This window comes from Jaculus jaculus, chromosome 5, assembly GCF_020740685.1.
Source record: "Jaculus jaculus isolate mJacJac1 chromosome 5, mJacJac1.mat.Y.cur, whole genome shotgun sequence".
NCBI lineage: Eukaryota > Metazoa > Chordata > Mammalia > Rodentia > Dipodidae > Jaculus > Jaculus jaculus.
In genome coordinates, this window is record NC_059106.1 from 79,959,259 (window position 1) to 79,982,542 (window position 23,284).

Genomic DNA, 23,284 nt, shown 5'->3' on the forward strand with positions numbered 1-23,284 from the left:
AGTAAATACTTTTTCCTACTATGTTGAAGAAATTTTTGCTTACCCCAAGAGGATAAAAATCTTTTTAAAAAAATACTTAGAGAAGACAGAGAGAGAGAGAGAATGGGCATACCAGAGTCTCCAGTTGCTGTAAATGATGTCAAAATACATATGCCACCCTGTGTATCTGGCTTTACTTGGGCACTAGGGAATCAAACTCAGGTGGTTAGGCTTTGCAGACAAGCATCTTAACCACTGGGCAATTTTTCAAATCCTCCTTTCTTTCCCACCCCCACCTTCTTCTTCTTTTTTGGTTTTTGAAGGTAAGGTCTCTGTGGTGGTTTGAATAGATGGCCCCCAATATATTGTTTTTTATTTGTTTGTAGTTTGCATTCTGCAGCCACCTGGCTGGAGGCAGTGTCACTGGGTAGATCTTAAGGTGTGGTGGTAGGTTTCAGATTTCAATCTAAAGATATGCAAAGTGTGCCTAGCAAGAGTTCCTGAAGTGTGCTGTGGCTTTTGGCTTTTTGGCTTGTGCTGCTCTCTGTCTCTGCTTGGACTTGTGAAGGCAGGCCAGCTCCTTTGGCCATTATGGAACTTCCCTGGATCTGCAGGTTTCAATAAATATCCTTTCCTCCATAACTGTGCCTGGTCTGGAAGTTCATCTCAGCAAACCTGAAGCTGTCTGTTAACAGTCTCATTCTAGCTCAGGGTGACCTGGAATTCACTATGTAGTCTCAGGGAGGCCTCAAACTCACGGTGATCCTCCTACCTCTGCCTCCCATGTGCTGGGATTAAAGGTGTGCTCCACCACGCCCAGCTTTGTATATAAATTTTAAAGTTCTTTTCTGTTTATGTAAAGAATCACACTGGAATTTACTGGGGACTGCATGGAATCTGTAGATTACTTTTGGTGCTTCAGCTATATTCACATTACTACTACTTCTAATCCAGGAGCATGGTAAGTCTTTCTGTCTTCTAGAGTATTCCTCAATTTACTTTATTAAATATTTTAAAATTTTCATTATGGAGGTCTTCCACCTCCTTGGTTAGTTCTATTTCAAAGTATTTTTTAAAAGTGTGAATGGGGTAGTTTCCCTGGTTTCTTTCTTGGTATGTTTGTCATTGGTGTGTATGCAGTCTGTGGATTTTGTACGTTGACTTTATATACTGCTACTTTGCTGAAAGCGTTTATCAGCTCTAGAAGTTTTCTGGTTGAGTCTTCAGGATCTCTTATATAAACAATCAAATCATCTCCAAATAAGAATATTTCTTAGCCGAGCATAGTGGTGCATGCCTTTAATCCCAGCACTCAGGAAGCAGAGGCAGGATTGCTGTGAGTTCAAGGCCACCCTGAGACTCCATAGTGAATTACAGGTCAGCCTGGGCTGGAGTGAGACCCTACCTCAAAAAACATTTTAACAAAAATAAAAAGAATATTTCTTCTGGGCTGGAGAGATGGCTTAGTGGTTAAGGTGCTTGCCTGTGAAGCCTAAGGACCCAGGTTGCATCTATGTCCAGATCCCACTTAAGCCAGATACACAAAGGTGAAGCAAGCACAAGGTCAGACATGTCCACCATTGACATAAGTGTCTGGAGTTTGATTGCAGTGGGTGAGGCCTGGCATGCCAATTCTCACTCTCTCTAAAAAAAGAAGAGTATTTCTTCCTTTTCTGTTTGTATGCATTATATTCCTTCTCTGGTCTTATTGCTGTAGGTAAGACTGTGTTGAAGAAGAGTGGAAAAGTGAACAGCCTTGTCTTCTGATCTTAGTGGGGACGCTTCACCTTACAGAGAAGCTAAAGGACTAAGACAAAGACAACCTGGTGCCTCCATCCTACATTCAGGAGTTGTTGCCACTTGTCACCTTACCCACCATTGTACTTTTGCCCCAGTATCAATTTATTAATGTTTAAAAAGTTGGAACCATTTTGGAAGTGATTTGCACATATCATGTTCCTTGACCCATCACGGCCTTGGGAATATTTTATAAGAACAAAGGTATTTTCTTATATAGGGGTTTTCAGATTTAGGAAATTTGACATTGAAATAATTTTTCATGTAACTTTAAATATTTTTATTATTTAGTTGTGAAAGAGAGAGAGAGAGAGGCAGATAGGGAGAGAATGGGCACATTGTGGCCTCTAGCCATTGCAGATGAACTCCAGACTCATGTGCCACCTTGTACATCTGGCTTATGTGGGTACTGGGGTGTTGAACCTTGGTCCTTAGGCTTCACAGGCAAGTGCCTTAACTGCTAAGTCATCTCTCCAGCCCTCTTTCATATAATTTGATATCATCCTGTTAATATGGCAATGTTATCAATTATAGTGAAGTCTATAGCTTTCCTCCAATTCAAAATTATATATTAAATGTTGCATTTGTATCCTAGAGTGTACGCTAGACTCTCAGTATTTCATTATTATTATTATTTTAGGTTTTTGAGGCAGCATTTCACTCTAGCTTAGGCTGACCTAGACCTGGAATTCACTATGTAGTTTCAGGGTGGCCTTGAACTCACAGTGATATTCCTACCTCTGCCTCTCAAGTGCTGGGATTAAAGGCATGTACCACCACAACAGGCATTATTGTTTAATTTTGTTGTTGTTAATATTTTTAAGATTATAATCTAGCTATTTAGTTGAGTGTGATGGTGCATGCCTTCAATCCCAACACTCAGGAGGCAGAGGCAGGAGGATCAAAGTGAGTTCAAGGTCAACCTGGAACTACAGAGTGAGTTCCAGGTCAGCCTGGGTGAGAGTGAGCCCCTACCTCAAAAAAACAATCAAAAAAAATCCCTAGATGTTTTTATGGAACATTCTTCAGTTTTGGCTATTCCCCCATGATCAGAGCAAATTTTACAGTTTTTGATTCAAATACTAGGAAAGTACCATATTCTTAGTATTTCATATACAGAGATGCATTCTGTTTTCTCCTCACTGATATCATTAACTGTGACAATCAATTAAGATGCTTTCCACTTTCCCCACTCATTATCCACTATCTAAATTTTGTATTTGATAAATACTTGCAGTTATATACTTGCAACTAAGTAGTGGGTTCCTTATCAAGTTCATTCCCTATAGACATAGCATGTATATCAGTCTGCATTCAGTCAAAAGATAGGGAGAATCCTCATTTGAGAAGCAACAATTCAGTATAAAAATTCATTATTCAGAGCTGGAGAGATGGTTTAGTAGTTAAGGCATTTGCCTACAAAGCCAAAGGACCCAGGTTCGATTCCCCAGGACCCATGTAAGCCAGATGCAAAAGGGGCACATGTGTCTGGAATTCATTTGCAGTGACTAGAGGCCCTGGCTTGCCCATTCTCTCCCCCCCCTCCCTCCCCCTCTCCTCCCCTCCCTCCCTCCCTCCCTCCCCCTCTCCTTGCAAATAAATAAAAGAAAAGAAAAACTCATTATTCAATAAGAAGTGGGCACTAAAAAGAATTCTAAGAAATACAGAATTAACATGAGGGAAAAATAAGGAGACCCCTCTCCCAGGTACTACTGTCAGAATAATGCAAGTATACAGTATTAAGATTAAAGGTTGAAGATCTCCTCTTCCCTCACTACTGACCAAAATATAAAAACCAGTGTAAAGAAGATTTAGACTGACCTTTTTATTTTATTTATTTAGTTAGTTTTGGTTTTTCGAGGTAGGGTCTCTCAGTAGTCCAGGCTAACCTGGAATTCACTCTGTAATCTCAGGGTGGCCTTGAACTCACAGCAATCCTCCTACCTCTGCCTCCTGAGTGCTGGGATTAAAAGCATGCACCACCACACCCACCTATTTATCATTTTTAAACACAGTGCCTCATAGAGCCTTGAACTCTTGATCATCCATCCTCTAACTTCCAACGTCTGGAATTGTAGACATGCCACTCTGCTCAGCAGAGATTCAGACTTTCAAAGAGATTGTGACTCACAGGAATTCACAGCCTAGCAGTGTGCAGTGGCATAGTGTTTGAAGAAGTGGTCAGCAAGGGCATGGGGCAGGGCTAGTTCATAGACAAGGCCTGAGAGTAGAGAAACAGCAACAGCCACCTGGAGTGTAACTATGAAAGCAACCAGTTGTTCTTTTGAGGTCACTTGAGGCAAGAGTTACTAGTCTTTACACACCCCACCCCACCGGCTTTTAAGCCTAGAGGGGATGGAGGACTCCAGCCAGCTACCCAAGTACTTTCCTACTGCTTGCCACAGTTAGAGCTCTCTCTTGCCCTCTACCATGAAGCCTCATGTTGCACCAGGTGGCCAAGTGAAAGGATTGTCTGGTGTGAGAAAAGGCACACAACATACCCAGGTAGATGTCCTACAAGGGGTAAGAGAACTCTGCTAAAGAGCTGTGGCTGATGGGCTGTGAAGTGATTGTTGCTAGATATGTGAGTGACTATTTGTGTACTGTGGGGTGAGGAAGGAGAGTAGAAGATTATGTATATTTTGTGTGTGTTTCAAGGCATTTCTTAGATGCTCTATATACTCATAAAATCCCATTGCTGTTATAGTTACTTTATATCTAGACATATCTAGAAGATAAGTCACTTGTCAAAGTTTACAGAGGAACTTTAGTGGGACCGGAGCTGAAATCCTAGTCTGTCTGCCTTTACAGCTGGAAACCATGTCTTGAATGATTTATAAATAAATGTGATTTTTTTTGTAGCTACTATATTTATTTTCAAATATTTCTTCTCAAATCAATTTATTCTCAAATAATAGTGAAAACTTTCATGAAGTTGGGTTCTTTCAACTAGTTTCTTCATAACACTAATATCATCTTTCTGGAGAGAATGTCATAAATGGACTGGTAATATTTTTACATAGTAAACAACAGTCTATACACACTAAACATTAAGAGGAAGAAGACAACACAAAGAAGCAAAATAGTAGAATATTTGATGTAATGTACATAAAGGGAAATGTGTACTATTATATTCAGGATGGTGACTCTGAAGAATTCAGATGTTTTATTAAATGCATAAAATATAGTCTTCATTTTGTAAGGTCAAAATAAAAGATGTGAATATATAATTGGTATACTTGTAAGCTGTATCTACCCCAAAATTCACTGTGGATACAATCTACATCACATTCAATATCTGCATATTTACATATTACTCACTGCAAAGTAAAGAAAAATAAACTTCTATCATTTTCAGTGAAGTACATATATAATATACTTTCAAAACAAAGGTAGTGTTTTTTAACCAATTCCTTATTTTGTGAAAACAGCAAGACTAACTATAAGGTTCCATGTTTACTTAATATGTTTCTATTACTGAAAAATACCTGAAGTTTTAGGTCTTAATTATCTATTGTACTTCTGATTTACCATTGATTGACCTTAAAATAGCAGACACTAACATATGTGCTTTTACATTTAAAAAAATCTATAAAATTTAAGTAATATAATTATTAAAGTATATATGTGCCTTGCCATTCATTCAATATGCATGACTTACTTTAATATAGTCACCAGAGTTCAATTAAATAACCAGAACTCTGTATCAATTTTCTGCTTGCATGGTTCAACTTTAAATCTAGTAGTATATCAAAAACACTAGTGAAGAATTTATTTAATATGAACCTCAAAAGTTACTGGTAGCTTGTAAACTATTTCATTATTCACAAATATAAATCACTAATATAGAGATGGTTCAGCAGTTAAGATGCTTGCCTGCAAAGCCTAAGGACTCAGGTTTGATTCCCCAGTACCGATGTAAAGCCAGATGCACAAGGTGACATATGTGTCTGGAGTTTGTTTGCAGTGGCAACAGGCAGAGGCATGCCCATTCTCTCTCTCTCCCTACCTGCCTCTTTCTCTTCATAAAAATAAATATTTTTTTAAAAACAACTGAAAATGTCTAGGGTTTTTTTTTGTTTTGTTTTGTTTTGTTTTTTAGCCACAGTCTCACTCTCACCCAGGCTCACCTGGGTCTCACTGCAGCCCTTGAAACTCATGGCAATCCTCCTACCTTAGCCTCCCAACTGTTGGGATTAAAGGCATGCACCACTACATCCAGTTTGTGTCTGCATTTTGTTAAAGTTCCTAGGTAAAACAGCTTAGTATAGATAGTCTTGACCTATGGGCCTATGGGCCTCATCTATTAAGGTGCATCAGAATCACTAAGAGAAACTTCAAAAATATAAAAATAAAACAAAAACATGCTTCTTCAATAGAGAGTAGTTCTAGCAATTAGCATTTTAAAAAATCCTTACAAGTAGTTGAAAACCATTCTGAGAAGCAATGCACAGACTTTGTCAGATTACATATTATTTTTATCATATTGTATTATGAGTACATTCTGATTTTTTTTTTTTTTTTTTTTTTTTGGTTTTTTGAGGTAGGATCTCACTCTGGTCCAGGCTGACCTGGAATTAACTCTGTAGTCTCAGGGTGGCCTTGAACTCACGGCAATCCTCCTACCTCTGCCTCCCGAGTGCTGGGATTAAAGGCGTGTGCCACCACGCCCGGCTATGAGTACATTCTGAAACTTCATGACATCCTGCAAGTCCTAGTGAATCCTGTCCTAAGGAGTTTTAGCAAGTGACTCAGTACCAAACCTAGCCTTTCCATATAAATAATTAATATTCTTAAATATAAGGTTAAAATCAAGTGACTTGTGGGACCATTATTGATTTTGATTTTTTTCAAGGAAAGTATTTCAGCCTTTAAATAGACCAGTTCTTAGTACTCAGCTTAAGGCTTTCTCTACCATTAGCCTGATATGTAATCAGAGGTAGTAATTCCAGCTTCCTGAAAATGTAGCATGGATTATAAAAGACATACATTCCAGTCATATCCTTTTATAAATTCTGTACTGTCCACACATGATAGGGATTGAAGACTAGTCAGACATTAAATACTAAAATAGGAGACCATAAAAGTATACTTGATTTGAAACAATGAAATCTCTATTTCCCTCACAGGATAAGCTTCAGCATACAGTATCAGGGAAAAATTCTAGAAAAATAATAGTATCATGCTGTCTCTTTTGTGGAATTATTTACTAACTCCCCACCAATCCCTATCATTACCTATGAAGTGGATAGTGGTATGTTTTATTCTACTTTAAAAGAGCAGAAACTGTATATCAACTGTATGGTGACTAACCATAAATGCAGAAGCACCTTTAAGTACGTGACATCTCCACTACCCCTGCCAAACATTAGGAAAGGATGGAATTCTCCCTTGAAACCAGAATCTAACATTAAGCAGCAATACCAGAAAGCAGTGAATCATGTCTGAAATAATCTGTCTGCTCCCCTAGCATATGTCTAAGTGCTAGTATTTTCTGCTTATACACCTCACTATATTCTTCAACTGGCTAATCCTCTCTCTTCCTATGAGATCTATAATGAGAAGACTAGCAGTTTTCTCTTTAAGCATGGAGAAGGCAAATAACAAAAATCAGTGTTGCACTGCAGAAAAGGCCTGTCAGAATACACAGTGAGAAACTGAAATTGTGAACTACACTCAAGAAGCTAAAACATTAATTTTGAACTAGACACCAGACTCTTAAAGCAATTACATCATTTGTCTCAAGATCAAAATACAGTTTAAAATTAAGCAAAAGATGAAAATACTACATATGAAAATCAAACAAGTAACAATGTGTCCACTACATAGAAAGAAAATCTTCTTGAGTAACTGAAATGAAAATATACAGACACAGCAATCCTGGGATAAGGATTTCACGACACATGTAATGGCATAAGGCACTATCTCAACCCAACTTTCCACTTACATAACTGTTAAATCCAGAGAGTATAGGACAGGGAAAGAAAACACACAAACACAATTTCTCACATCCTTTTGGCTGGTTTAGCTGTCAACTGCTTTTCTCTTTCAAACTCCTCCTGTTGCTGCTCCCTTTCCAGCTCTTCTTTTTGCCTCTTCTGCTGCAATTTGAGTGCTCTTTTTTCAACTTCAAGGTCTTCTCATGAAGCATCAGCATCTCCTTCCTTATATTTACCAACTTGGTATGATAGTGCTTGGCTTCAGTGAACAAAGCACTGATACCCAATCAGAATGACATTCTTTAAATTTTGAAATCTCTTGTTCCAGTGTATCTAATATAGCTTGGTTCTGTGTAAGTTCCTGCAAGGCTTGTTTTGATCTCTGCAGATCTGGCAAGTAGCGGGAAAGCAATCCTTCTGCCAGCTGCTCCCCAGCTCTGTCATCTGCAGGCAGGTCCTCTGCTAGTCCTTCATCTGGAGAAGTGTCACTTAAACCCAGCGTCGGCTCGCCGGCCTCCGGCCTGCCAGGTGGCCCTGTCAGGACCCCATCCGGGGGTGGAGGTACAGAAACGCTCATGTCCCCCGCACTGGGCACAGTGGCAATCGTTCTGCAAATGTGATTTAAATTTTAAAATATATTTATTTATTTAAGTTGGCTTCATTCTGGTACTTTTAAATACGATTTTTTTCTATTATTCTCCCTCCTATTCCTCTGTGCCCCAGCTCCCCTTTCCTCTGTATCAAGTGCATCTTGTTGCCCTTCCCTCTCCTCTCTTCCAGTTCATATCTTTACTTACTTTTGGCCATGGTTCTACCTTTACATACACGGTGGAATTCTATGCTGCTGTATGGAAGAATGAGTCTCTTACAGGCCCCACCATGCTGATGTTCCCTCATCAGAACCAAACTAGGGTTTCTAAATTCATCCTGTTTGCTTCTTCAGTGATTGCAAAACCAACAGGATCCTCTTCACTGCATTCCTCCTCCCTCTGCCTGAGCTCAGTCCTGTGCAGTGGGCTTACTGTCACCCTGATCTGCCTGGACACACGTCTCCACACTCCCATGTACTTCTTCCTATGCATCCTCTCCCTAATGGCTTTGGGCTATGTGACCACCACCATGCCTCAGATGTGGGTGCATCTTCTCTCTCACTCAGACCACCTCCTTTGCTGGCTGCTGGCTGCAGATGTATGTGTTTGGTGCACTGGGCTTGATATAGTATGTCTTACTTGTAGTCATGGCTTATGACTGATATGTGACCATTTGCTTTCTACTGTGTTACATTGTTATCCTCACGGGAGGCTTGTGTATATGGTTGGCAGGTGGGACATTGGCCTATGGTTTCCTTCCTTCTGTGATTCATACTTTTATAACTATGAGGCTGCCATATTGTGGCCCTGGCATTACCAACCACTACTTCTGTGAAGGTCCCTCAGTTCAGAGCTTGGCTTGCATGGATACCCACCTCATCGAGATGGTGGATCCAGTCCTGAATGTCTTTCCGGTTGTTGTCCCAATTTCCCTCATTGTGGCCTCCTACATTGATATTGCCATGGCCATTCTCAAGGTCAAGTCCATCTGGGGCCACTGCAAAGCTTTCTCTACTTGTGCCTCCCACCTCATGGTGGTCACCCCTTTCTATACTCCAGCCACTTACATCTACATGAGGCCCAACTCCAGCTACCCCTCTGAGAGAGAAAAGCAGGTCTCACTTTTTTTTACAATGTCTTCACAGCCTTGCTCGACCCTGTGATCTACAGTCTGAGGAACAAGGACATTAAGAAGGCTTTTCTCAAGGTGATGGGTTGGTAGGGTGGCCTGGTGAACCAAGATTCAGGAGAAGCCTAGGATAAACTATTGAGTGTTGATGAATGCAATTGCATCTATAATATGCATTGTACATTTAAGCTATAATAGTACTCGGTTCCTGAAACCAACATTGCTTCTTTTTTTATTTTTTATTTTTATTTTGAGAGAGAGAGAGGATAGAGAATTAGTGTGCCAGGGCCTCAGCCACCTAAATTGAACTCCAGGCGCTTGCACCACCTAGTGGGCATGTGCAACCTTGCACTTGCCTCACCTTTGTGCATCTGGCTAACATGGGATCTGGAGAGTAGAACATGGGTCCTTAGGCTTCACAGGCTAGTGCCTTAACTCTAAGCCTCCTCTTCAGCCCCAGCATTGCTTCTTGATTAACTGGCTACACTTTGATGCAACAACAAACAGCTCAACAAGCTCAGTGGTTCTCAACCACAAAAGTTCATTTTTTTCTCATGTTCCATGTTAGGTGTAGTTAGCCTGTGGTCTCAGATCCACCTTGAAGGTGGAGGCCTTAGATGTAATATATCACTTTATGACAAAGAGAAAGGAAGTAAGGACAAAATTCATGATTTCTTTTCTCAGGAGTGACCTGTATCTCTTTGCCCATGCTCCATGGACCAAATAAGTTTAATGGTCCAACCTGACAGAAAAGATGTAGGAAGTGGGACTGGAGAGATGGATTAGTAGCTAAGAACTTGCCTGTGAAGCCTAAGGACCCTGGCTCAAGACTCAATTCCCCAGGACCCATGTAAACCAGATGCACAAGGTGGTGCATGTGTCTGGAGTTTGTTTGCAGTGCCTGGAGGCCCTGGCATACCCATTCTGTCTGTCTGTCTGTCTGTCTGTCTGTCTGTCTGTCTCTGTCTCTCTCTCTCTCTCTGTCTCTCTCAAATAAATAAAAATAAACAAAAAATGTTAAAGATGTGGGAAGTATTTTCTTTCTACAGGGAAATAATACAACTCACATGACAGTGGAAGCATATATATGGTTCCTCTATAGAGGGGCTGCAAATAACAGGAATTCTCTAATCTTCTATAACATTGTGGAGATTAATGGAATGCACATAACTAGCACAAAACATATTACCTATAAGTGACCTGGTTATGGAAACAGCAGAAGGTTGAGGTGATGTAAGCAAAATAGAAGAGTATGTACTGTCAAATTGAAAATTAAGCCACTTGAGATGTTCCAGGGTACAATGATTAACACTCTGGGCTCTGAAAATCAATCCAGTAATTTGCAAAGCCAAATAATACAGCCCAGAGACTGACATTATGCATGAAATCTATGTGATTTATGAGAAAATGTGGTGACCTCTGCATTGTGTTGTTAAAGGAGATACAATTGGATGTTTAGGGACCTGTGTTCTTGAGTATATGTGTGCCTTTGTTTAATTTACTTCTTCATTCTGAAGCTAGCTTTATTCACTTCTGAAATTTAAGTGTGTCCAAAGCCTTTGAGACTCTAAAAGTTCATGCCACAGTAAGTGGCTAGTGGGATCAGTATAGAAAATTCAAATGCAATAAATATGTGAACACTGTTGTGTCAGTTACTCTCTCATTGTTGGGGGAAAATACTCAACCAGAAGCAGCTTAAGGAAGAAAAGGGTTTGACTTACAGTGTTGAAGTTTCATTCTGGTGGGGGAAATCCAGGTAGGAACAGACATCCAATGTCACATATCATGAGCAAGGAAGTTGAGCCAACATGGCTGGTCTGTAATACCTCAAGGTGTACCCTCTGACATGTTTACTCCATCAAGGCTCTGCCTTTTAAAGGCCACTTAGCCTTCCAAAACAGAGCAGCCAACTGGAGATTAAGTATTCAAACATCTATCAGGCAGACATTCTATATTCAGACTACCACTACTGGTTAGTGGGCACAGTATAGAAAATTCAATAAACATGTAAATACTATAGAATAGTCCTCTTTTCCTCTCCCTGTCATGTAGCAAAAGAGCAAGAAGGTAGAGATCAGCAAGCTAGGACGAGAATTCTTTTTTTTTTTTTTAATTTTTATTAACATTTTCCATGATTATAAAATATATACCATGGTAATTCCCTCCCTCCCCACCCCACACTTTCCCATTTGAAATTCCATTCTCCATCATATTACCTCCCCATTACAATCATTGTAATTACATATATACAATATCAACCTATTAAGTATCCTCCTCCCTTCCTTTCTCCACCCTTTATGTCTCCTTTTCAACTTACTGGCCTCTGCTACTAAGTATTTTCATTCTCACACAGAAGCCCAATCATCTATAGCTAGGATCCACATATGAGAGAGAACATGTGGCGCTTGGCTTTCTGGGCCTGGGTTACCTGACTTAGTATAATACTTTCCAGGTAGGACGAGAATTCTTAATAGACTCTGATCATGATGCCACCCAGATGTCAAGGTGGATTGCTAATCTTGGCTATTCATAGTACTGGATTGAAAGACACCTAAAAAATTGTCAAACACACAACTCCATGTGCCTGTGAGGATATCTTCACACATGATTGGCATGTGGATCTCCAGGCTGAGAGGGTGAAGATCCACTCTGAAATAGGCAGCCCTCCCTAGTGGGCTGGGGGCTTAGATAGAAGAAAAAGCAGAAGAGGGAAGTCCAACATGAAACAAGCTGGACTCTTTTTTTTTTTTTTTGTTTTTTTTTTTTAAATTTTTATTAACATTTTCCATGATTATAAAATATATCCCATGGTAATTCCCACCCTCCCCACCCCCACACTTTCCCGTTTGAAATTCCATTCTCAATCATATTACCTCCCCATTACAATCATTGTAATTACATATATACAATATCAACCTATTAAGTATCCTCCTCCCTTCCTTTCTCCACCCTTTATGTCTCCTTTTCAACTTACTGGCCTCTGCTACTAAGTATTTTCATTCTCACACAGAAGCCCAGTCATCTGTAGCTAGGATCCCCATATAAGGGAGAACATGTGGCGTTTGGCTTTCTGGGCCTGGGTTACCTGACTTAGTATAATACTTTCCAGGTCCATCCATTTTTCTGCAAATTTCATAACTTCATTTTTCTTTACCGCTGAGTAGAACTCCATTGTATAAATGTACCACATCTTCATTATCCACTCATCTGTTGAGGGACATCTAGGCTGGTTCCATTTCCCAGCTATTATAAATTGAGCAGCAATAAACATGGTTGGGCATGTACTTCTAAGGAAATGAGATGAGTCCTTTGGATATATGCCTAGGAGTGCTATAGCTGGGTCATATGGTAGATCAATCTCTAGCTGCTTTAGGAACCTCCACACTGTTTTCCACAATGGCTGGACCAGATTGCATTCCCACCAGCAGTGCAGAAGGGTTCCTTTTTTTCCACATCCCCGCCAACATTTATGATCATTTGTTTTCATGATGGTGGCCAATCTGACAGGAGTGAGATGGAATCTCAATGTAGTTTTAATCTGCATTTCCCTGATGACTAGTGACGTAGAACATTTTTTTAGGTGCTTATATGCCATTCGTATTTCTTCCTTTGAGAACTCTCTATTTAGCTCCTTAGCCCATTTTTTGATTGGCCTGTTTGATTCCTTATTAGTTAACTTTTTGAGTTCTTTGTATATCCTAGATATTAATCCTTTATCAGATATATAGCTGGCGAAGATTTTTTCCCATTCTGTAGGTTGCCTCTTTGCTTTTTTCACTGTGTCCTTTGCGGTGCAAAATCTTTGTAATTTCATTAGGTCCCAGTGGTTAATCTGTGGTTTTATTGCCTGAGCAATTGGGGTTGTATTTAGAAAGTCTTTGCCAAGACCAATATGTTGGAGGGTTTCCCCTACTTTTTCCTCTAGCAGTTTCAAAGTTTCCGGTCTGATGTTAAGGTCTTTAATCCATTTGGACTTAATTCTTGTGCATGGCGAGAGAGAAGAATCTATTTTCATCCTTCTGCAGATATTTATCCAGTTTTCAAAACACCATTTGCTGAAGAGGCTGTCTCTTCTCCAATGAGTATTTTTGGCATTTTTATCGAATATCAGATGGCTATAGCTACTTGGGCTTACATCTGGGTCCTCTATTCTGTTCCACTGATCTACATGTCTGTTTTTGTGCCAGTACCATGCTGTTTTTGTTACTATGGCTCTGTAGTATAGGTTAAAATCAGGTATGGTGATACCACCAGCCTCTTTTTTGTTGCTCAGTATTATTTTAGATATTCGAGGTTTTTTATGATTCCAAATGAATTTTTGGATTGTTTTTTCTATTTCCATGAAGAAAGCCTTTGGAATTTTGATAGGGATTGCATTAAATGTGTAGATTGCTTTAGGTAAGATTGCCATTTTCACGATATTGATTCTTCCAAGCCAGGAACAAGGGATGTTTCTCCACTTTCTAGTGTCTTCTGCAATTTCTCGCTTGAGTGTCTTAAAGTTCTCATTGTATAGATTCTTTACTTCCTTAGTTAGGTTTATTCCAAGGTATTTTATTTTTTTTGATGCAATTGTGAATGGGAGTGATTCTCTGATTTCATCCTCTGTGTGTTTGTTGTTAGCATATATGAAGGCTACTGATTTCTGTGTATTTATTTTGTATCCTGCTACATTGCTGTAGGTTTTGATCAGCTCTAACAGCTTGCTAGTAGAGTCTTTAGGGTCCTTTATGTATAGAATCATGTCATCTGCAAATAATGATAACTTGATTTCTTCCTTTCCAATTTGTATCCCTTTTATGTGTGTCTCTTGCCTTATTGCTATGGCTAAGACTTCCAAAACTATATTAAATAGAAGTGGAGACAGTGGACACCCTTGTCTTGTTCCTGATTTTAGTGGAAAAGCTTCCAGTTTTTCCCCATTTAGTAATATGTTGGCTGTAGGCTTGTCATAAATAGCCTTTATTATATTGAGATATGTTCCTTCTATTCCCAGTCTCTGTAGGACTTTTATCATGAAGGGATGTTGGATTTTGTCAAATGCTTTCTCTGCATCTAATGAGATGATCATGTGATTTTTGTCCTTCAACCCATTTATGTAATGTATTACATTTATAGATTTGCGTATGTTGAACCATCCCTGCATCTCTGGGATAAAGCCTACTTGGTCAGGGTGAATGATCTTTTTGATATACTCTTGTATTCTGTTTGCCAATATTTTGTTGAGAATTTTTGTATCTATGTTCATGAGGGAGATTGGTCTGTAATTTTCTTTTTTTGTTCTATCTTTGCCTGGTTTTGGTATCAGGGTGATGCTGGCCTCATAGAAGGAGTTTGGTAGGATTCCTTCTTTTTCTATTTCCTGGAAAAGCTTAAGAAGCAATGGTGTTAGCTCTTCCTTAAAAGTCTGGTAAAATTCAGCAGTGAATCCATCCGGGCCTGGGCTTTTTTTAGTTGGGAGATTATTGATAACTGCTCGGATCTCCATGTTTGTTATAGGTCTATTTAAGTGATTAATCTCATTTTGATTTAATTTAGGTAGGTCATATAGATCAAGGAAATCATCCATTTCTTTCAGATTTTCATACTTTGTGGAGTATATGCTTTTATAGTATGTCCCTATAATTTTTTGAATTTCTCTGGAATCTGTTGTGATGTTACCTTGTTCATCTCTGATTTTATTAATTTGTGTCTCTTCTCTCTTTCTTTTGGTCAGATTTGCTAAGGGTTTATCAATCTTGTTTATCCTTTCAAAGAACCAACTCTTTGTTTCATTAATTCTTTGGATTGTTCTTTTTGTTTCTATTTCATTAATTTCTGCCCTAATCTTTATTATTTCTTCCCGTCTACTACTTTTTGGTTTGCCTTGTTCTTCTTTTTCCAAGGCTTTAAGGCGAAGCATTAGGTCGTTTACTTGCGACCTTTCTAATTTCTTAATATAGGCAATTAAGGCTATAAATTTACCTCTTAGAACTGCCTTCATTGTGTCCCAGAGATTTTGGTATGTTGTGTTCTCATTATCATTTGACTCTATAAATTTTTTGATTTCCTTTTTGATTTCTTCATTGACCCACTCATCATTTAGTAGTGTATTGTTTAGCTTCCATGATTTTGTGTATGCTCTATAGCCTTTCTTGCTACTGATTTGTAGTTTAATTCCATTGTGGTCAGATAGAATGCAAGGAATTATTTCAATTTTCCTGAATTTGTTAAGATTTGCTTTGTGTCCTAATATATGGTCTATTTTAGAGAATGTTCCATGTGCTGCTGAAAAGAATGTATATTCTGCAGCCTTTGGATGAAATGTCCTGTATATATCTGTTAGGTCCATATCTTCTATGACCTCATTTAGTCCAGATGCCTCTCTGTTTATTCTTTCCCTGAATGACCTGTCAATTGATGAGAGTGGGGTGTTAAAGTCACCCACCACCACCGTGTTTGGTGTTATCTGTGACCTTAGTTCTAATAGTGTTTGTTTGACGAATTTGGGAGCCCCCATGTTAGGTGCATATATGTTTAGGATTGTAATGTCCTCCTGTTGGAGTGTGCCCTTAATCAATATAAAGTGACCTTCCTTATCTTTTTTGACTAACTTCAGACTAAAGTCCACCCTGTCTGATATTAGGATAGCAACCCCTGCTTGTTTTCTAGGCCCATTTGCTTGAAACACCGTCTTCCAACCTTTCACCCTAAGATAATGTCTATCCTTTGTAGAAAGGTGAGTTTCTTGAAGACAACAAATTGTAGGATCCTGCTTTTTAACCCAGTCTGCAAATCTATGTCTTTTCGTTGGGGCATTGAGACCGTTGATATTAAGAGCTATTATTGAAAGGTGTGTATTTATGTTTGCCATTTGTGTGTGTGTGTGTGTGTTACTTGTTCTACCTGTGCTCTCTTCTGTTAACTGGTATTTGAGTATGGCTGGTTTTTTCTAGGTTCCTTATATGTGTGCTTTTCCTTTTGTTCAGCATGGAGGATTCTATCAAGTATTTTCTGTAGAGCTGGTTTTGTCTTCAGATATTCCTTTAACCTGCTTTTGTCATGGAATGTCTTTATTTCTCCATCTATTTGGATGGATAACTTTGCAGGATAAAGTAACCTTGGTTGACAGTTGTTATCTTTCAGAACTTGGAATATATCACTCCAGGCCCTTCTGGCTTTAAAAGTTTGTGTTGAATAATCTGCTGTAATCCTGATGGGCTTGCTTTTGTAGGTAACTTGATTTTTCTCTCTAACTGCTTTCAATATTTTTTCTTTGGTTTGTGTGTTTGGAAGTTTGAGTATAATGTGGCAAGGAGAGTTTCTTTCTGGGTTTTGTCTGGCTGGGGTTCTAAAGGCTTCCTGTATCTGTATTGGCACCTCTTTCCCAATTTGGGGAAAATTTTCCTCTATGATTTTGTTGAAGATGCCTACTATGCCTCTGGAGTGGAATTCTTCTCCTTCTACTATGCCCTGAATTCTTATATTGGATCTTTTCATAGTGTCCCGAATATCTTGAAATTCCCACTCATACTTTTCTATAAGTTTGTCTTTCTCTTTGTTGGACTGCATTAGGTCTGCCACCTGATCTTCTAGCTTAGATATTCTGTCTTCTCCCTCATCCATCCTACTGGTGAGATTTTCTACAGAGTTTTTTATTTCATTAACTGTGTTCTTCATTGCTAGTAATTCTGACTGGTTTTTCTTTATTATTTCTATTTCTCTATTTATGTCTTGTATTGCCTTCTTTATTTCATTAAATTGGTGTCCTGCCTCTTCTTTGATTCCTTTGATTTCCTCTTTGATTTCCTCTTTGATTTCTTCTTTGATTGTTTTCATGTGTTCTTTGACCTCTTTGAACATATTTATAATTATTCTTTTGAACTCTTTCTCAGGCATTTCCTCTAACTCTTTCTCACTGGAGGACATTTCTGATGCATTAATACTTTTAGGTGAATTTATATCGTCTTGCTTTTTAGTGTTTCTTGTGTTATAATGTATATATTTTTGCATCTTGGATTAAGTTAATGCTTGGATTTTCTAGCTAGCTGTGTATTCTTAGCTGTATCAATTGATTTGGTGTAATTTATTTTCAGGGTAGGATCTTAAGGTATTAGGTGTGGCTCTTAAGACTCTCAGAGTATCTACAAAGATGTTCTTAGGGGTTGAGTTTCCCTGCTATAGGAGTATTCAAGCAGGCTGAGTGGAATAATATACTGGTAGATTCTAAAATTTAGCTAAACACTGTACCCATTCCATCAAAAACAGCCCCGAGTATGTATGCAAGAGTAGTTATTATAATGACCAGATCCTCTATCAACAAAGAGGTTTAGATTTCTGGTCTGTTGAGGTATCCAAGTCAGCTTGTGACCAGGTGAGACCCTTCCCTGGTGCAATCCCAGTTACCTTGGGTGATTGTGGTCTCAGTCAAGTTGCTGCCTGGGTCGTCGGGCTGCTGTTCTGATTTCTGGAGCTGGGCACTTGCTTTTCCTACGGGGCAAACTGAGCCGCTGCCGCCGCCTCTGCAGCTGTTGTAGATGCCACCCCCGGAGCCCCCACCGCTGCTGAAGCTGCCGTTGCCGTGTCCACCGCTGCTGCTCACCCCGAAGCCGCTGCTGCGGGATCTGTCACCGCTGCCGCTCCTGGGTCCACTGCTGCTGGGGCCACTGGTACCGGTGCTGGAGCCGCTGAAGTTGCTGCCAAATTCTGCTCCTGCTTGGGTCCCGCCGTCAGCCCAAGTTGGCGTGGCCGGGTCCCGGACCGCTGCTGTGTTCGCTGGAGCTGGGTTCAGGCGGCAGGGGAGGGGAGGGAGCCGCGGCTGTTCTGGTTGTATCGTTTCTCCACGTGTGCTTTTACCTCGCGGTCTGCTCCTCCCTCCGTTGCTCGCTGCCGCTCTCCCCTCACGTTTCCCGAGTTGCGGAGAGCGTGGTGTGAGGGGAAAATCCCGCACCTGGCTTGTCCTGCGGCTCGAGCCGAGAGTCCTGCGGTTTTCTGCCACTCCGCGTTTGCGGCGGGTAGCTGAGCCGCCCCGGAGCCGCTGTTCCCGCCTGTGCAGGCTCTGGATGCTCTATAACTCTTCCACTTCTCCGCTGCCGCCTCAACTTCCTATACACCTCACTTTTTAGTAAAAGTGTGTATTTTGCTGAGTTTTTTTTGGTCTTTCCCCCCCCAGGCTGTTTTGGCATGGTACCTACGCCGCCATCTTAACCGGAAGTCCAAGCTGGACTCTTGAGCAGTTGTGAGTTGTGCTGCTGTGAGAGACAACACACATCAGGTTGCAGCTTCTTAGTCTTTGAATGTGGGCTCTCACTTGCATCACCAGAGGGAATGTCCAGACCTCCAGCCTCAGACTGAGGCTCCATCAACTGAGGCCTCTTGATTTGAGCCTTCAAACTTCTTAGACTGAACAGCTTCCTGACTACTGGTCTTCAGCCTGCAGATGATCATTGAGGAACTCTGTTCGTGGAAGACAATGTAAAAATTCCTCTTTACGATCATATTTACATCCTGTTGGTTCTGTTCTTCTAGAGAACTCTGACTAATACAGAATTTCATCTTCCAGAAAATAAGAGCAAATAAATCTATATTGTGCAAGCCAACTAGTGGCAATAGACAATGGCATCTTACTAACTCACTAAAACTCAACTTCTTCACCTTCAAATAGGTGGTGATAATACTATCTCATGGGCCTGTTTTGAATATTAAATGGTGATTATAAGTTACCACTTGGAAGAATGCAAGGTGCACAGTGAGAGGGAGGAAGAGAGAATGGGCATGCCAGGGCCTTCAGCCATTGCGAATGAACTACAGATGCATATGATACCTTGTGCGACTTAGGTGGGTACTGAGGAATCAAGCCTAGATCCTTAGGTTTTGCAGGCAAGCACCTTGACCGCTAAGTCATGTCTCTAGCCCTGCTTTTTTATTTGAAAGGAAAAATAGCTTACAGGTAACAGTATCTGTGGCTAATGGATTGTCTAGATGGTCAGAAACTTGTGTGGTACGTATCTGAAAAATTGGTGAAAATGAATTTGAGGAGAGGTATATGAACAGACCACTTTGGATTGGGAAACAATGTAAAGTTATTTATTTTTTATTTATTTATTTATTGAAGTAAGGTTTTACTCTAGTCTAGCCTGACCTGGAATTCACTGTGTAGTTTTAGGCTGGCCTCTTACTCATGGTGATCCTCTTACCTCCGCCTCCTGAGTGCTGGGATTAAAGGCATGCACCACCGTGCCTTGCTTACAGTTATTTAATTCCCATGTGAAAGCTCACTAATAGGTATCCTCAACCTAATTTTAATATACAATTTGATACAAGTCAGTGTCTTCCCCTGGATATCCTCTAATTGCCTGTGAGAGATAATCATCATCATCACCATGGAAACACACCTCAGGGTATGTCTCTTAAGTATGTTTCCAGAAAGGTTTAACTGATGAGGGAAGACCCACCATGAATGTGAGTGGCACATCCTATGGGCTGGAGTTCTAACTGAATAAAAAGGAGGGCATGATCTAAGCATGAGCATGCCTCTCTGCCTCCTGCTATAGCTGTATTATGATTAGCTGCCTCACTGCCCTGCCTCCATGCTTTCCCCACAGTGATGTACTGTGATGTCAAACTGTCAGCCAAAAGCGAACCCATCCTTCCAGGAATATCCTGCCCAGTGGGTTCATAAACAAACCAGCCAAGGAGTCAGGGATGGAGGTTGTACTTGGGCTCAGGAACATGCAGTTAGATCAAGCTGAAAAAGCAGGTTTGATTAAAGTTTCTGGAGAGTTGTTAAGTGCTACTATCACATCACCACATACTAAATCCTAGACTCCCAACTAGTGACTGTTGGACACTTGCCTCTTACTAAGTCACTAAAATTCAACTTATTCACCTTCAAGTAGGTGACAATAACACTGCAGCTCCATTCAATGGTGATTGTAAGTAACCACTTGCAAGAATACAAGGTGCACAGTGAGAAACACTAAGATTTCACTGTTGTTATTTATCCTTGCCATTATCATTATTATTCACTATCTCATCAGCTGGTCATAACTGTGTTACTCTGTGGGTTTTACAGATTTAGAGGCTTGAGAGTCCAAGCACCAGGACCCGGGATGCTGAGGACATGCAGAACCAGATCCTGTGATGGGCTGAATACCAATGGCTGAAGGACAGATTTCTTCATCTTCTCAGAGAGCAAAGTGGAGTGAGCCTGGGGCCACAGAATGTGGCTGCAGCCGGGAAGCAAAACCTCAAGGATCAGTTTCCTATACTAGCCCACCCAGTTGAGAGTCACTTTGCATTTCTGGGCTTTCATTTTTATAGTTGTAAATGTACTAGTAGGGAGCTGGATATGATGACCTTCAAGGCATTTTTCTGACACGAAGACTACCAGAATGCCCCCAAAGCATCACTGACTCCCTCAGGCTTGGCTCAGGAAAAATACTTCCAACTTTCATCATTTCTGACACACCTACCTCCACCACCACCATCACCCTTATCTGTAAAATGGGGATCTTAATGCCTCCTATGAGTCCTGTGAGGACCTGGTGAGAAAACACACGTAGAAGGTTGTATGACTGTGAAGATCTGGAAGGATGCTCCCAGCAGCCATGTCAATGCTTCAATCACGTCAGTGCATCATCACTGCCTTGTAGTATTCCCTTCATCTTTGTTCTCCAGACACAAACCCAGAAAGCTTTCTGGAGTACTTATATCATAGCAAATGAGCCAACTCCCACAGGGTCCCTCTACCAGAGGCATTCTCAGCTGGTGGCCAGTTAGGGACAACCACTGACACCCCTAGCCTCTCCCTTCTCAAAGCTATCTTTTCTTTAATGTCTGTGGGCCCATCAGGCTTAGAATGAAACCTCCAGTCTACCATCTTTCTAACCTCTGGGCTGGCCCCATGCTCACTTGGGATCATGACCAGCTTTCAGCAAGTTGAGGAACTCCAGAGTTCAGATACCGTTCAGATACAGCTGTTGTTTACACTGAGACATGTATTGTTAATTACTTAACTTATTATTTGTTTTCAAGGAGCAAGAGAGAGAACTAGTACTTGGGCATGCCAGGGCCTCCTGCCACTGCAAACAAATTTAAATTTCAGACACATGCATCATTTTGTGTATTGTGGATACTGGGGAATTAAACCCCAGTTATCAAGCTTTGCAAGCAAGCACCTATAACCACTGACCCATCTCTCCAGCCCTAGACTGACATATTTTAGCACATGGTAGATCTTGCAGATCTAGTCTCAATCCAAGAGGCAATTGGCCAGGTCCTGGTTTCAGCTTTTCTATTGTCAGCTGTGCCAGCTGTCATGTTCTGGGTCTCTATGTTTGTTTGAGAAGTAGCCTATGGTAGTACCATGTTTAGCAGTCTTTAAGAATATGCATCACTTATGAAAAACCAATATGGCCAGTGTTTCATCCTATCTTTGACCATAGATTGATTCTGTCGTCAGACAAGCCACTGCATCTGCCTGAACCTCCGTTTCCACCTCTAGTCACAGAGAGGTGAATCAATGTCTGTACTATATCTCCGCAGCTGAAGTGGACATCACTGGCATGCATGGGAAGAGTTAAAGCCAGTGGTAAGGGGTGTGTACCTAGCAAAGGTACTAGAAAGGACCCAGGGCTCCCAATGGGGTGTATCTGGTTCATATTTCTATTGTCTGCATATTTCTATGATGTAAATTCATCCATCATGACCAAAGTCAAGTTTGCAACCTTGTATCACTGAAAGGGTTGCAATCCTCACCCTACAAACCAGCAGATGAAACATCAGCTAACAGAAGGCTGCAGCAAAATGTGGTGAATGACTAGGATGGAAGAGTGCTGAGTGTTTAGTATCTTTGGGTTTATGAGTTTTTTTAATCAAAAACAATTGAGTTCAATACTAAGGATTAACCTTAGCTCAGCATACTAGTCCAGTACAGTATCTCTGAAATACATTCCCAACAACACAGACCATTTTAGTATAATTACTATAAATGTAGTTTGGCAATTTAGCTTTTTGTTATGGCCTACATGAATAGCAATTGTTTTGGTGGCCTGTGGGATTCTGGGAAGGACCTTAGAGGTGAGTCTTCTCCTCCTGAATAGTTTAGAAAACAAGATACAGGGAGAAGGCAACTGACCAGCACTTGTGCCAGGGTGTTCAACCCTAACACACAAAATCTCCAGGAAACCCCAGAAAAGAAGAGGTCATTATTAGCATGTTACAGAAGAGACAGCTGAGGCAGCATGATGGCAAGTTTAGGAGACCATGGACTAGGCTTTGCAGGCAAGTGCCTTAACCACTCAGAAATCTCTCTATCCTGTGCTTTTTATTTTCTATTCCCCTATTTTCATTCTTTTTATGTTTAGTATTATTATTGACAAGATGTTTCTATGGATACATCATGTGTTTGTACCCTCTTTTCCCTTTCCCCTACCTCCATCCCATTGGGGACACTTGTCATTGGGGTTGCAGGTTTTCCCCATGGGGTTGTGGTTTATGCATTGTGAGAGCAGTATTCAGTTATTTGGCGGGGGGTGGGGGGGTGGAGGCAATGCCTCTGGGCATGATGTTTCAACCTTGGGCTCTTAAAATCTTTCTGCAAAATTGTCTGCAAAATTCCCTGAGCCGTGGTGGGTGAGTTTTTAGTCTACTTCACTGATGAGCTCTTAGGTGCCTCTGGATCTCTGCTTTGGTAGGTGTTGAGTATCCTCAGGGTCTGTGTCCCCTACACCCTGGTGCTGATTAACAGGAACAGCATGGAAGCAGCTCTCTTGTGCGTCTCCCCAATTCCTCTGTGGATCCAGTTGTGGCTTGGCTGAAGTGCAAGGGGTAGTTTATCTCCTCTGGTCTCACTACCTTTGGTACCAGGT

At 40.6% G+C, this 23,284-nt stretch overlaps 1 long non-coding RNA gene and 2 pseudogenes across 6 annotated transcripts in view; 2 read left to right on the forward strand and 1 right to left on the reverse strand.

Moving 5' to 3' along the window:
• The window catches only part of LOC123460751, a 42,465-nt gene extending 19,480 nt beyond the window's left edge, over positions 1-22,985 (forward strand). For 2 of the 6 annotated variants that reach the window (XR_006637179.1, XR_006637181.1), the window contains 3 exons: positions 842-940; positions 1,697-2,484; positions 2,694-3,256. This is a non-coding gene — a long non-coding RNA (uncharacterized LOC123460751). Of the gene's footprint in view, positions 1-841; positions 941-1,696; positions 2,485-2,693; positions 3,257-20,487 lie in introns of those variants that run through there. The other 4 variants (XR_006637177.1, XR_006637178.1, XR_006637180.1 and 1 more) reach the window with 2 other exon arrangements.
• LOC101600194 lies at positions 7,782-8,292 on the reverse strand (annotated as a pseudogene).
• Positions 8,595-9,527, forward strand: LOC105944912 (annotated as a pseudogene).
• Positions 22,986-23,284: the final 299 nt, after the last annotated feature.